This window comes from Equus quagga, chromosome 9 (genome assembly GCF_021613505.1).
Source record: "Equus quagga isolate Etosha38 chromosome 9, UCLA_HA_Equagga_1.0, whole genome shotgun sequence".
Taxonomy (NCBI): domain Eukaryota; kingdom Metazoa; phylum Chordata; class Mammalia; order Perissodactyla; family Equidae; genus Equus; species Equus quagga.
Window position 1 is genome coordinate 5643179 of NC_060275.1, and position 13360 is coordinate 5656538.

At 39.3% G+C, this 13360-nt stretch overlaps 1 long non-coding RNA gene across 1 annotated transcript; it reads left to right on the forward strand.

Annotated features, from left to right (window-relative positions):
- The first annotated feature begins 6672 nt into the window (after positions 1-6672).
- Positions 6673-8956, forward strand: LOC124244701 (uncharacterized). Its single transcript, XR_006890096.1, has 3 exons — positions 6673-6705; positions 7789-7895; positions 8876-8956. It is a non-coding gene; the product is annotated as an uncharacterized LOC124244701 (long non-coding RNA).
- Positions 8957-13360: the final 4404 nt, after the last annotated feature.

Below are 13360 nucleotides of genomic sequence, written 5' to 3' on the forward strand. Positions count from 1 at the left end.
CCCTGACGGGAGACATTCGTGCTTTCCTGCTCGATCTTCAAGTGCCTTAATATCTGTTATCTCTTGGTCCACATAGCCTGGTGAAGAGACGGGGCAGATCGTATCTTCATCTTTGGATTAAGCAACTGATGCTGGAAATGTTTTAGTGACTGTTCAGGATCACACAGTGGACAGAGCCAGAGCAAGAATCCAAGTTCAGGGCCCTTTCTGCTGTGAAAATACTGTGAAGTGATCCCTCATGACCTATTCTCTCGAGAGTCCTTTGTAGCATGTTTGGGTCTGATGGTCTCATAGTTCTCCTATTTTATTGAATCTGGTATTGGCTACGAGAGGGACACAGTGAGTGCAGTGTCCTTAATGATAGCAGTCCCTGACAGTCATCGAATGCTTGCTCTGTGAGAGGCACTGTGCTGAGAGCCTCAGGCACACACATCCTAATAGGAACCCTGTGAGATAGGTACTGTTCTCTAATGACTGAGGCATGCAGAGGTTAAATATCTTGCCTGAGGACACTGACCTAGAAACCCAGGCGTGTACAACACATTAACATTGTGTTTGTCCTGCAGCCTTCCACTTTGTGAATATGACAGTAAACCAAATATGATTTTACAGACGGGCTGTGAGCACTTCCGTCAGGAGTCTCCAGGGGTCACGGGCATGGCACTGGATGGTGTGATTTCTGACAATGGGATGAGAGAAGGCTGGGTGATGAAGGCTTGCTCGTTAGCTCTGAAGAGCACATCGTGTCAAAGCTCTGCCCATCGGCTTTAATCCACTTAGCATCCCTGTGGCTTCTAAGTGCTGATGCAAGGAGACCAGATGGAATAGCCGCATTCAGCTCTCCCTCCCCTCCCCTCCTCCTCCTCCTTCTCCTCTCCTTCTTATTCTTCAATAGAAAAGGCATTACATTCATGCGCTTATCCATGGCATGGATAAATCAGCTGGCCGTAGATAGGAAGGCATCGATCTGCTGTTAGCTCAACCATTCCTTTTGTTGAAAATGAAATATTTCTAACATACTGAGAGTTATTGATACCCATGTGCCTTCTGCTGATATTTTTAACACATGTTAATATTTTGCCTTACAACTTTTAAATGAAGAAATTAAATGTTTCAGATTAGGTTGTGACTCTGCCACCTACCCCCGATCACTCAACTTTATAAAGCAGAGCTTTTGATTTCCCACCAAATGTGTTTGGCCCTCAGGTTCCCCTATCTCAGTAAAAGGCGTCACAGTCCACCTCTTGCTCAGCCATAAACAGGTCTCTCCCTTCCTTCTTCTTTCCTTCATACCCCACCGGCAGTGCATCAACTGGTCCACCATTTCTCCCACGTCCACAGCCACCCTGCCTCATCATCTCTCTCCCAGGCTTCTGCGGCGGCCTCCCAGCTGGTCTCCGTATGTCCAGTCTAACCTTCTACAGTCAGTCTGTCATGCAGTGATCCCAGTAATTTCTAAAAAGTAAAGATGTCGAGTCACTGCCTGCTATGGACTGAATATTTGTGTTCCCAAAATTCATATGTTGAAACCTAATCCCCATGGCGATGGTATTAGGAGGTGGGACTTCTGGGAGGTGTCTTGGTCATGAGTGCAGAGCCCTCATGAATGGCATTAGGGTCCCATGAGACCCCACAGAGCTCTCTAGATCCTTCCATCATGTGAGGACTCATAGACAAGATGGCAGTCTGGGAAGCGAGTCCTCATCAGACACTGAATCTGCTGGTGCCTTGATCTTGAACTTTCAGCCTCCAGAACTGTGAGAAATAAATTTCTGTTGTTTATAAGCTGCCAAGTTGATGGCATTTTGTTAAAGCCGCCTGACTGTAATGAGACGCTCCTCGCATCACATTCAGAAACGATCCACACTTCTCACTCTCGGCCCCAGGAACCAGCATGATCTGGGCCATTGGCCCATCCGACTCCCCGCTCCCCTCATCAAGGTCCTGCTGCATGGCCTTTCTGCTGCTCCTTCGGGACATCAAGGTCATTCCTGCTCTGGGGTCTTCTGTCTGGATAGCTTGTTCCCAGATCCTCACTGACACCCTCCGTCCCTGTCCTCAGATCCTCTCCACAGCAGGTCCCTTGGAGATGTTCTCACAGAGATCCCCCGCATGGCTGCTCTGCACTCTCTCTCTTCTCTTCATTGTGTTTATAAACAACCGAGATCATCACATACTTACTGGTTTACTGCCTATCTCACCCACATCTCCTTCCCTGGAATATAAACTGGATGAATTTGTCTTGTTCACCACGATATCCCTCATACCTTTGTGTCTGGCACATAGTAAGTTCTTAATATATAATTGTCGAGTGAGTGACCAGATCTCATTAGATCCCTTTCCTCCAAAAGCAACAGCTATTTTGAGGTTGATTGGTATTAAGCTTACTTCTAATTTGCTATATTTATCACATATTTATGTGCCCATATAGATTTCATGTAAACTTGTGTGCTTGAAATGCTCACATAAATGACACCACATGGTGCATATCCTTATGCAACTTGCCTTTTCTCTTCTTATCCCAAAATGTTCTTGAGATTGTGGTTATAGTATCATAAATTTAATCCTTGTGCAGTGTTTCACTGAATGACTAAACCATGCTTTATTCACCTGTTCCCTCACTGAGTTATAGTTAAGTTCTGCTTACTTTTGTGGGGAGGGGTCCCTTTATGCACAGCTGTGAGAATTCCTCTAGGTCAGGCCCATAGAAGTGGAACTGCTGGGTCAGAAGTTAGTGGCCACTTCACCTCTGCTGGATACATCAAGTTGCCCCAAACTGTTAGTATCATTTTACAAAGTATAAGGATTCCATTTCCCACATCCTAATCAAAGCTTCTGGTTAATCATACTTTAAAGTTTTACCTCTCTGACAGGCATCTTGTGTGTCTCATTTTTGTTTTATCTTGCGTTTCCCATGTTGTTACCACTGTTGTCTTTTTCCCCCATATGTTTATAGGTCTTTCAAGCTTCTTTCCTCTTGAATTGCTTGTTTATATTTGTGCCTGTTTTTCTGTTGGGTTGTTTGTCAATCTCTTATTGGTTTGAAGGAGCTCTTTATGAACTCTCTATTAAAATACTTTGTGTTTTATTCAAATTGCAAATATCTCCCAATCTGTGGTTTCCTTTTCAATTTATTTCTGGTGTCCTTTTTTTCTATCCATGGTTTAAGTTTAATGCAGTATTTTCTTCATGTTTTATTTGTTTCTATATGTTTTAAAGAAATCTTTGTTTGCTATGATGTTATAAAAATGTTCGCCTATGTTTCCTTTTCAAGTTTAAAGTTTGCTTTCTGCAGGTTGGATTTCTTTGGTATGGTATAAGATAGGGATCTAATTTCATTTTCTTTCTTTCTCTTTTTTTGCTTGAGGAAGATTAGCCCTGAGCTAACATCTGTGCCAATCTTCCTCCACTTTGTATATGAGTCACTGCCACAGCATGGCTGATGAGTGGTGTAGGTCCCCACCTGGGATCTGAACCCATGAATCTAGGCCACTGAAGTGGAGCATGCCAAACTTAACCACTATGCCACAGGGCTGGCTCCTGATTTTATTTTTAATACCTACAGCCATCCGAACCAGCATCATTTTTTTAAATTTAGGTCTTCTGAACAGGTAACACATTCGTATAATTTGAAGATCAGAATAATGCTAGAAAACACACACTGAGCAGTCTTCCCACCTCTAGCCCAGCTATCCTCTTCTCTCCACACAGGTAACCAGCTCTTCACATGTTACTCTGTGTTTCTCTGTGCAAATAAAGCAAATAGGAAAAGATATCGTTATTTTCCTTTTCTTAAATACAAATGGCATGTTTCTACATGCTGCCCTGAGCCTTGTTTCTCCCACTTAACTATCCTAGACCTCTCCATGTGAATGCACAGGGAGCTTTCACTCTCTTTTTCTGCTGAATAATATTCTATTGTGTGGAGCCATCAGGGTGTGTTAAATAGTTTCCTATAGGTGAACATTTGGGAAGTCTCCAGGCTTTTTCTAGTTATTAATAACAATGCAGCAGTCAATGATCTTGTACACACATGCTTTCATATGCAATGAATTCCCAGAAGTGGAGTCTCTGGGTGAAATGTATATGTGCATACACTTGTAATTGTGATAGACATTGTCGATTAGCCTTAACAGCTGTGGAGACATTCTGGCTTCTATCAAGCATATATGAGAGCATCTCTTTCCTCAGAGGCTTGCCAATAACGAGTTGTCAAACCTGTAAACTTTTGACAGGTGAGAAAGAGTGTCAAGGGTATTCTTTGCATTTTAGTCCTTATTTTACATTTTAAATTTTTAAAAAATTGAGTTATAACTAACATTAAGTGCATAAATCTAAACTCTACAATGTCATGACATTTTATATACGTGTACACCCATGCAACCTCCACTTAAGCAAAATACAGAGCATGTCCAGTACTCCAGAAAGCTCTCTCATGCTGTCCCAATCAGTACACCCCACCAAAAGTAACCACCTCATTTCAAATTTTATATAATTGGAATCAGAGAGTATATTCTCTTTTGTGTAAGATTTATTTTACTCACATTTTGTCTGTGAGATACATCCATATTCTTGCATGTATCAGTAGTTTATTTCTTTTCCTTTCTCAGTGGTATTTCATTGTATGAATATACCACAATTTTTGTAACTATTTTATGTTGGTGGATATTTGTTGTTTACAGTTGGGAATATTTTCAGTGAAGCTGCCATGAGCATTTTTGTGTATGTCCTTTGGTGGAGAGAAGGGTTCATTTTTGTTGAATATATGCCCAAGAGTGGAATTGGCAGGTTGTGTTTAGCTGAAGAGGTAATTGTCCAAAAGTTTTTCAAAGTAGGTGTTGTCAAGAACTGTGAATGGTCTGAGGTTTCACCCTTGTTGAAAGCCAACACATTAGGCTGCCAAAGTTTCATCCAAAAGACTACTAGGTCAGCGATGAAGGCAATTTATGAGGGCAATAGCTTTCTGATAAAGGACTCTCATCCCAAATATACAAAGAACTCTTAAAACTCAACCATAAGAGAGCAAACAATCTGATTAAAAAATGGGCCAGAGACCTTAACAGGCACTTCACCAAAGAGGATATACAGATGACAAGTAAACATATGAAAAGATGCTCCAAATCATACGTCATTAGGGAAATGCAAATTAAAACAATGAGATACCACAATGCACCTATTAGAATGCCCCAAATCCAGAAGATTGACAACATTAAATGCTGGCAAGGATGTGATCAGCAGGAGCTCTCATTTACCGCTGGTGGGAATGCAAAATGGTACATTTCCATTTGGAAGATGGTCTGAGGGTTTCTTACGAAACTAACTATACTCCTCCCCTATAATCCAGCCATCACACTCCTTGGTGTTTATCCAAAGGAGGTGAAAGATTACGTTCACACAAAAGCCTGCACACAAATGTTTATAGCAGTTTTATGCATAATCACCAAAACTTGGAAGCAACCAAAATGCCCTTCAGTAGGTGAATGGATAAATAAACTGTAGCACATCCAGATAATGGAATATCATTCAGCACTAAAAAGAAATGAGGTATGAAGTCATGAAAAGACCTGGAGGAAACTTAAATGCGTGTTACTAAGTGAAAGAAGTCAGTCTGAGAAGGCTACATACTGTATGCTTATAACCATGTGACACTCTGGAAAGGCAAAACTTTGGAGACAGTAAAAGATCAGGGGTTGTTAGGCGTGTCTAGGGGTTGCTAGGATGAGTAGGTGGAGCACAGAGGATTTTTAAGGCAGTAAAACTACTCTGTGTGATACTATAACGGTGGATACATGTCATTATATATTTGTCCAAACCCATAGAATGTACAACGCCAGAGTGAACCCTAATGTAAACTATGGACTTTGGAAGAAGGATATATCAATGTAGGTATATCAATTGTAGCGAATGTACCACTCTCGTGGGGGATGTTGATGATGGGGAATGCCATGCCTGTATGGGGGCAAGGATGTATGGGAAATTGCTGTACCTTTTATTGATCTTGGTGTTTTCTGTTACATGTATCTTTCCTGGTTTAGAGAGTGAGGACTGTGTCCAATATCCTCCACAGTGCATTGCTCTCAAGAGATAAATTTGAACACATTTCTGGTGAAGTATCAGCCTGCCTAAACATACTTTCAAAAAACAACAAAAGTTATTTGATTGTCTATACATTTGTAAATTGTAGAATCTTAAAAAAGTTCTATTTAATATCATGTTCCAGCAAAAAAAAAGTTAGTGATATTTTAAAAAGGATGGTTAAAATTCCCTCACGTCTGAAATCACATGTCCCATGAAAGTTCTATGAAGAGAACCTGATTGAGAAAGAGTTAGAATGGTTGGTGCCCTGTAAAGGAATCTGGATGTATTCATTTGGAGGAATTCCTCCGTTCTTGGCCCAGGGCCATTTCTTCCAAGTAAGCACAGGCTCGAGGAGCTGGCTCTCAGACCCTCAGAGGGTACAAGAGGAGGAACAGCTTCTGTGAAATTGATTGGAAGGGATCAAGAAGGAGTGTTTTTTATTTAAATGCTTGACCTTAAACATCATCCAAATAAGCTATAGGGTTGTAACTCTTTTTACTTTTACACTTACATGCTATTGATCTTCTGCTTTCTCTGTATTAGGAGTGGCAAGGATCTGTAATTCTTTATTCCTGTTAATGAGAACCATAACACATCTCTGACATTTCAAGCCATCTGAAGTCCAAGGTGAGGTCAGTTTACTCTCCGTCCCCTGCTTACTGTGAATAAATAACAATAAAAACCATCCAGTGTTACAGCAGGAAATGCTGGCATATGCTTGTCTTATCTGTACTTGTAATGAGAATTGCTGCCCTCATTTTCCCAAGACATATGCCAATTTACCAGTCATAGAGCAAGTTTAATGGCATTTTTGTGGCCCATTTTGCATGAAATTTGTTTAAATCCTTAGATTTATTATCTCTGTAAGAAGGCTTATTTTTGTGTCGCACTGTCGTTACTCTGCACAGCCTTCCTTGGATTTTATTACAAATTAAATCCTTCCAATTAGGAGATAGTTTTAATTATTACTTGGTGTGAACACTGGCACAGGAGAAGTGAAAAGTAAGCAAAAGGAAACTTCATTTTATTTAAAACTCAAATAGGCATCAAGAACCTTTGCTGAAGAAAATCAGTTCAGATGGCATAGGGATCAAAAATGGGAACAGAAAACATACCTTTTCTCTCATACTTTTCATATTGACAGTAACTTGCAACCTGTTAGATTCTTTTCTATGCCTTTTGTACATCGAATGTGCTTTCTTTGCAAAAAGTTAAAATAGGTGCTAAAAAAGTAAATGATATATGTTTTTTCTGGATAAATTTATATTTCTGAAATTTGCAAATATCAAAAACCTTCCTATTTCTTTTTTAGCTACCATTCTGAACTTCATATTGCAATTGAGGAACAATAAGAAATATGAAATTTTACTATTAGCATACATAAATTATCATATTTATAAGATGTATTTTCTTTTTACCATCTGCCATTTCAAACTTAAAGTAATTAACCAAACAGAGTTTGTATAATATTTTGTGAATGATCTGTGATCCAAATATTCCAAAACCACAGAAATTCTGAACCTGAATATTATTTAGTTTTTACATAATTTGGAATTTAAAATCTCACCTTTATCTTAAAGTCTATAAGATATAGAAGTGAATGAACGAATGACGTAAAATCTTATTCTCTCAAGGCCATTTCAGTTAGATAGAATTAGGAATAGCTAGGGCAGTTTGCAAATATCCTATGTTTTTATTAATCTTTTAAAGGAGAAAAGCTAGGGGCTGTCGTCTTCATCATCCTTCTCCAATTACTCAGCCTGTCTTGAGCACCTGCCGTGGTCTGTCTTGGATGCTGGGACACAGAGAGGTGCGAGGTAACGTGGTCCTTCTCCTCCTCCATGGCTGGCACCAGGGTGAGGACAGAGAGGCAATTGCTTCAGGAACAAAGTTTGAGAAGTGCCAAAATTTCAGCAATCAAGATAAAGAATACCCACCTGCCCCACCCTAGTCCCCACACTGCTGAGCACTTACTGTATGCGGGGTCCTATACTAAGAACTTTATTCGTATTCTTTCTATAGTTATTTCTATAACCTTCTTAGGAAGGTTCTGACCCCATTTTGATGGTGGAGTCATGAGTAAGTTCACACAGTTAGTAACTGGTAAAAGTGGAATTGAGACCCAGACTTCACATTGTGAATAGAGTTTCCTTCCCTTTAAAAATTTAAATGTCGAAGCATGGGCAAGAATGGAGTAGCATCTGCAACAGAGGTCAATAAAGTAAGGCTGCTTCGAGTGGTGAATGGATTAAAAAAATGTGGGAGATTATATATATATATATATATGTATAACAGAATATTGTTCAGCCTTAAAAAAGAAGGAAGTCCTAGCATTTGTGGCAACATGGATGAACCTGAAGGGCATTATGCTAAGTGAAATAAGCTAGGTACAAAAAGACAAATATTGTGTGACCTCACTTATATGTGGAATCTGAAAGAGTAGAGTAGAAAAGTGGTTGCCGGGGCTATTGGGAAGGGGAAATGAGGGGATGTGGGTCAAAGGGTACAAAAATTCGGATATGCAGGATGAATAAGTTCTGGGGATCTAACGTAGAGCATGAGGACTATATTTAATAACACTGTATTGGATACTTGAAATGTGCTGAGAGAGTAGATCTTAAGTGTTCTCACCACAAAAACAAAACAAGAAAGTAAGAAAGAAAATGGTAACTTTGTGAAGCAAACAATATGTTAATTAGCTTGACTGTGGTGATCATTTCACAATGTCTACATATATCAAAACATCAAATTGTACATCTTAAATATATGCAATTCCTATTTGTTATTTATACCTCAGTATAGCTGGAAAACAGAAGTAACACTGCCTCTCCTCTCAAGGAAGACTACGCACCCACCTTTCAGGAGGGAGTCTCCTATATCTTCATGTAACCCGGATATGTCTGACCACTCTGAAGACCGACCCGGGAACTTCTGTCAAATTTTCTTTTTTGTTCTCTAGTCTGTTAAAAATCACTTCACCCCCACCCCCCTTTTCCATAGGTCCCTAAATAAAATATCTGCATTCTTAGACCTTTGAATCAGTTTAAACTTTGTGTTTTCCAATTCCCTGTCTGCATCAGAACCTTAAAGATTTGAAAACAGAGTCCTGGCTGATGCCTTCCTTCCTTCAATCTTGAAGATGCATGTCAAAGTAAAACTTGGAAAAGAAACACTGTGTGTCAGAAACTGAACACTCTCCTGGAAGTGAACAAGGAGCAAAGGAACTTTTGTATTTTACTTGTGTGCAATTGCTACATTTGAACATTATTATTGACTTTTTTTGTTTCTTTGAGGGAACATTGTGATGAATTGAATGATTAAAGAAAGCCTTTTCAGTTTGTGCTGTTTGCTCCCAATAATGCGAATCGAAATTGCATTCTGCAATAACAAGGCTTGAAGTCACAGATTCGGTCTTGGCAATTTGTAGACTTCTTCCTCTTTTTTTTCCTAAGGAAAAAACCCACCCAGCAGCTCTGAGATAATAAGACAAAAGACAGAGGCGAACAATAGCGATAATGCGTGGCTCATCCTGAGCGCTCTGTTCAAAGCCTCCTGCCATCAGGTGTTATTATCCCCACTTTGTTCATGAAAAAATTAATCTCAAAGGCACAAATGAGCCTCACACATCAGTTTTCCCTTAAGTGATTTCTCTTTCTTCTCAAGTATAAGAAAATCATAGAGAAAAATGTTTGAAATTACTCCTACCGTCAAAATGCTAAATTTATTCAGCAAAAATTTATTGAGTACCCACTAAGTTCCGAGTGGAGACAACTTATATACGAACTCAGAAGGAGTTGGTGCAAGAGGGTGAAGCCGTGGTCCCAGTGGTGTCAGGCCCGTACTCTGAGCGAGGCACCCCTGCCCCTGCCCCGTGCCTGACTGAGAGTCATGGATGACCAGGATTGATGATCCTCTTGGCTGCTGTGTTCAGACGCTTTCAAATATTGCTAAGAAAGGGCTTCTTTCCTACCTGCTGAACCAATGAAATGTAATTATATATGATTTTGTCAAACTTGGGCAGAGTGGGGCAAGCGAAAGACAAGGAGATGGTCCTACTTCTTATTGAGCCTTCTTAAGCAATTTTTAAAACCTGATTGAATCTCAGGGCTCAGGGCTTTGTAAAACAAATGCTGGTAATGATAATGCCTGACTTCTCCATGGGCTGTGGGTTACGGTGGGGATAAAGTAAGATTAATTTCTATGAAAGTACTTGTAAACTTGACATCTTTAACGTCTTTGTTGTTGTTGCTACTTTATTACTGAATTCTGCTTTAAAACTAACACTCACTAAAGGGGATGGGAAGATAAAGAAGATATGATTTTCTTTTCCAGTTGGTGTTGATTCTAATAGAAATAGTTAGCATTTGAAGTTTTGTAATTTAAAGACCATTACTTATATTATCCCATTTCAGTCTCATCAAAACCCTGAAGCAGATAAGAAAATTACTACATTTTTAGCCTTATTTTATGTGATTGAAAAATCAAGCTCCGAAAGGCCTGGTCTATGTGAGATCAGTTTATAAATAACTAGTGGGTGTCCCCCGCACAGGTTTCATTTGTGAGAATGCTGAGGGTCTCTCCAGGGCACAGTACTCTGTGGCTGGCCTTTGGCTGTGATCTTTGCTTCAGGAGATGCGGAGGGAATAACCTGATCAGCTCCGAGCTGCTCTCCCTCCGGTCCAAGCCTCTTTGAGGACGAACTGGATCTGGTTTTCAGTTAATAGCAGGAAGAGTGAGTGCATTTATAGGAGTTATTCCTAAGGAGTTTGTATGTTTGCTAAAATGAGGAAGAATATTGACTCTTACTTACTAAGATCAGGCACTAAAAATGTCATACTTTTGAGGTAGAGAAACTTCCATCGTTAATCCTTTAAAAAGACACATCTATCTGTTGAGTAAATTAAATTACCAAGGTTTATGTATGGATTTTCAATATAGCTTCTGGTTCAACCTTAACATCATTACTGTGATATTATATAATATATTATATATATATATGTATTCTATATATTGTACACTGATTTTTGTAGCACCAGGAGTGTAAATTTAGGTATTAATAAATTTGCCATTTTTAAATGGCTATTTTCAAGTCATTGCTGTTATAGAACACATCAGTGATCAAGATGAAAATAGGAGTTATTTATTCTGAAAGTGCATTTCCAGTCCTGATAATTTTCAGTTACTCCTTGTAGAGCTTTGTATTTCATTGTCAGGATGAAAAAGGCATCTTCATTTCAATCAGAGAATGAGTCTGTGTTGCATTTACAAATGTGTTTTATCGAAGTCGTGAGGTGCTACCAAATAGTGGTGAAAGGAAGGGATGATGATAGCTGTACTCACAGCGTAGCAAAGACAGAAAGTGGAACAATTCTCTCAAACCAGGTGATGCGCTTGGATGTTTGTACATGCCTGCAGACTCACGTCTTTAAGTTTGAGAAAAGCCTCATATACTACTTTTACTGTATACTTATACTAATACTTATAAGTACATACTTATAAAATAAGTATATACATGAGCGCTGGCATACCTCGCTTTATTGCACCTTGTTGCTGATTCGTGAGGTTTAAGGAAAGAAGCCGTCTCCCTAACATAAAAGTGCAAGGTGAAGCAGCCAGTGCTGATGCAGAAGCTGCAGCAGGTTATCCAGAGACGTAGCTCAGATCATTAATGAGAGTGGCTACCCTGCACAACAGATTTTCAGTGTAGATGAAACAGCCTTCGATAGGAAAAAGGTGCCATCTAGGACCTTTATTCTTAGAGAGGAGAAGTCAGTGCTTGGCTGCATAGCTTCAAAGGACAGGCTGGCTCTCTTGTTGGAGCCTACTGCAGCTGGTGACTTTAAATTTAAGCCAATTCTCATTTACCATTCTGAAAATCCTCGTGCTCTTAAAGAATTACGCTAAATCTACTTTGCCTGTGCTCTATGAATGGAACAATAAAGTCTGGATGACAGTACAACTGTTTTCAACATAGTTTACTCAATATTTTAAGCCCACTTTTGAGACCTACTGCTCATGAAAAGGATTCCTTTCAAAATATTACTACTCATTGACCATGCACCTGGTCACCTGGGAGCTCTGATGGAGATTAGCGTGATTAATGTTGTTTTCATGCCTGCTAACACAACATCCATTCTGCAGCCCCTGGATCAAAGAGTAATTTCAACTTTCAAGTCTTATTATTTAGGAAATATATTTCATGAGGCTCTAGCTGCCATAGATAGTGATTCCTCTGATGGATCTGGGCAAAGTAAATTGAAAACCTTCTGGAAAGGATTCACTATTCTAGATACCATTAAGAAGATTCGTGATTCATGGAAAGAGGTCAAAATATCAACATTATAGGAGTTTGGAAGATGTTGATTCCAACCCTCCTGGATGGCTTTGAGGGGTTCAAGACTTCAGTGGAGGAAGTAATTGCGGATGAGGTGGAAATAGCAAGAGAACTAGAATTAGAAGTGGACCCTGAAGATGTGACTGAATTCCTGCAATCTCATGATAAAACTTTAACGGATGATGAGTTGCTTCTTTTGAATGAGCAAAGAAAGTGGTTTCTTGAGATAGAATCTACTCCATGTGATGATGCTGCAAAGATTGTTGAAATGACAACAAAGGATTTAGAGTATTACATAAACTTAGTTGATAAAGCAGCGGCAGACTTGAGAAGATTGACTCCAATTTTGAAAGAAGTTCTACTGTGGACAAAATGCTATCAAACTGCATCACATGCTACAGAGAAATCTTCCATGAGAGGAGAAGTCAATCAATGTGGCAAACTTCATCATTGTTATTTTGAGAAATTGCCAAACGTGCCTCAACTTTCAGCAATCACCACCAGGATCAGTCAACAGCCATTGACACTGAGGCAAGACCCTTGACCAGCAAAAAACTTATGACTTGCTGAAGGCTCAGATGATGGTAGGCATTTTTTAGCAGTAAAGTATTTTTCAATTAAGGTATGTACATCGTCCTTTTAGACATACTGCTATTGCACACTTAATAGCCTACAGCATAGCATGAACATCACTTTTACATGCACTGGGAAACCAAAAAATTCGTGTGACTCACCTTATTGTGATATTCACTTTATGGCAGTGGTCTGGAATGGAACCTGCAATATCTCTGAGGTATGCCTGCTTAGTATAACCACACTGTATATTATGTATGTAAGTGTATATAATACTATACTATATTATATAATATATAGTGTATAAGTGTATATTATATGTCTATAATATAGATAATACATGTTATATATACCTATATTATATACTTATACTAT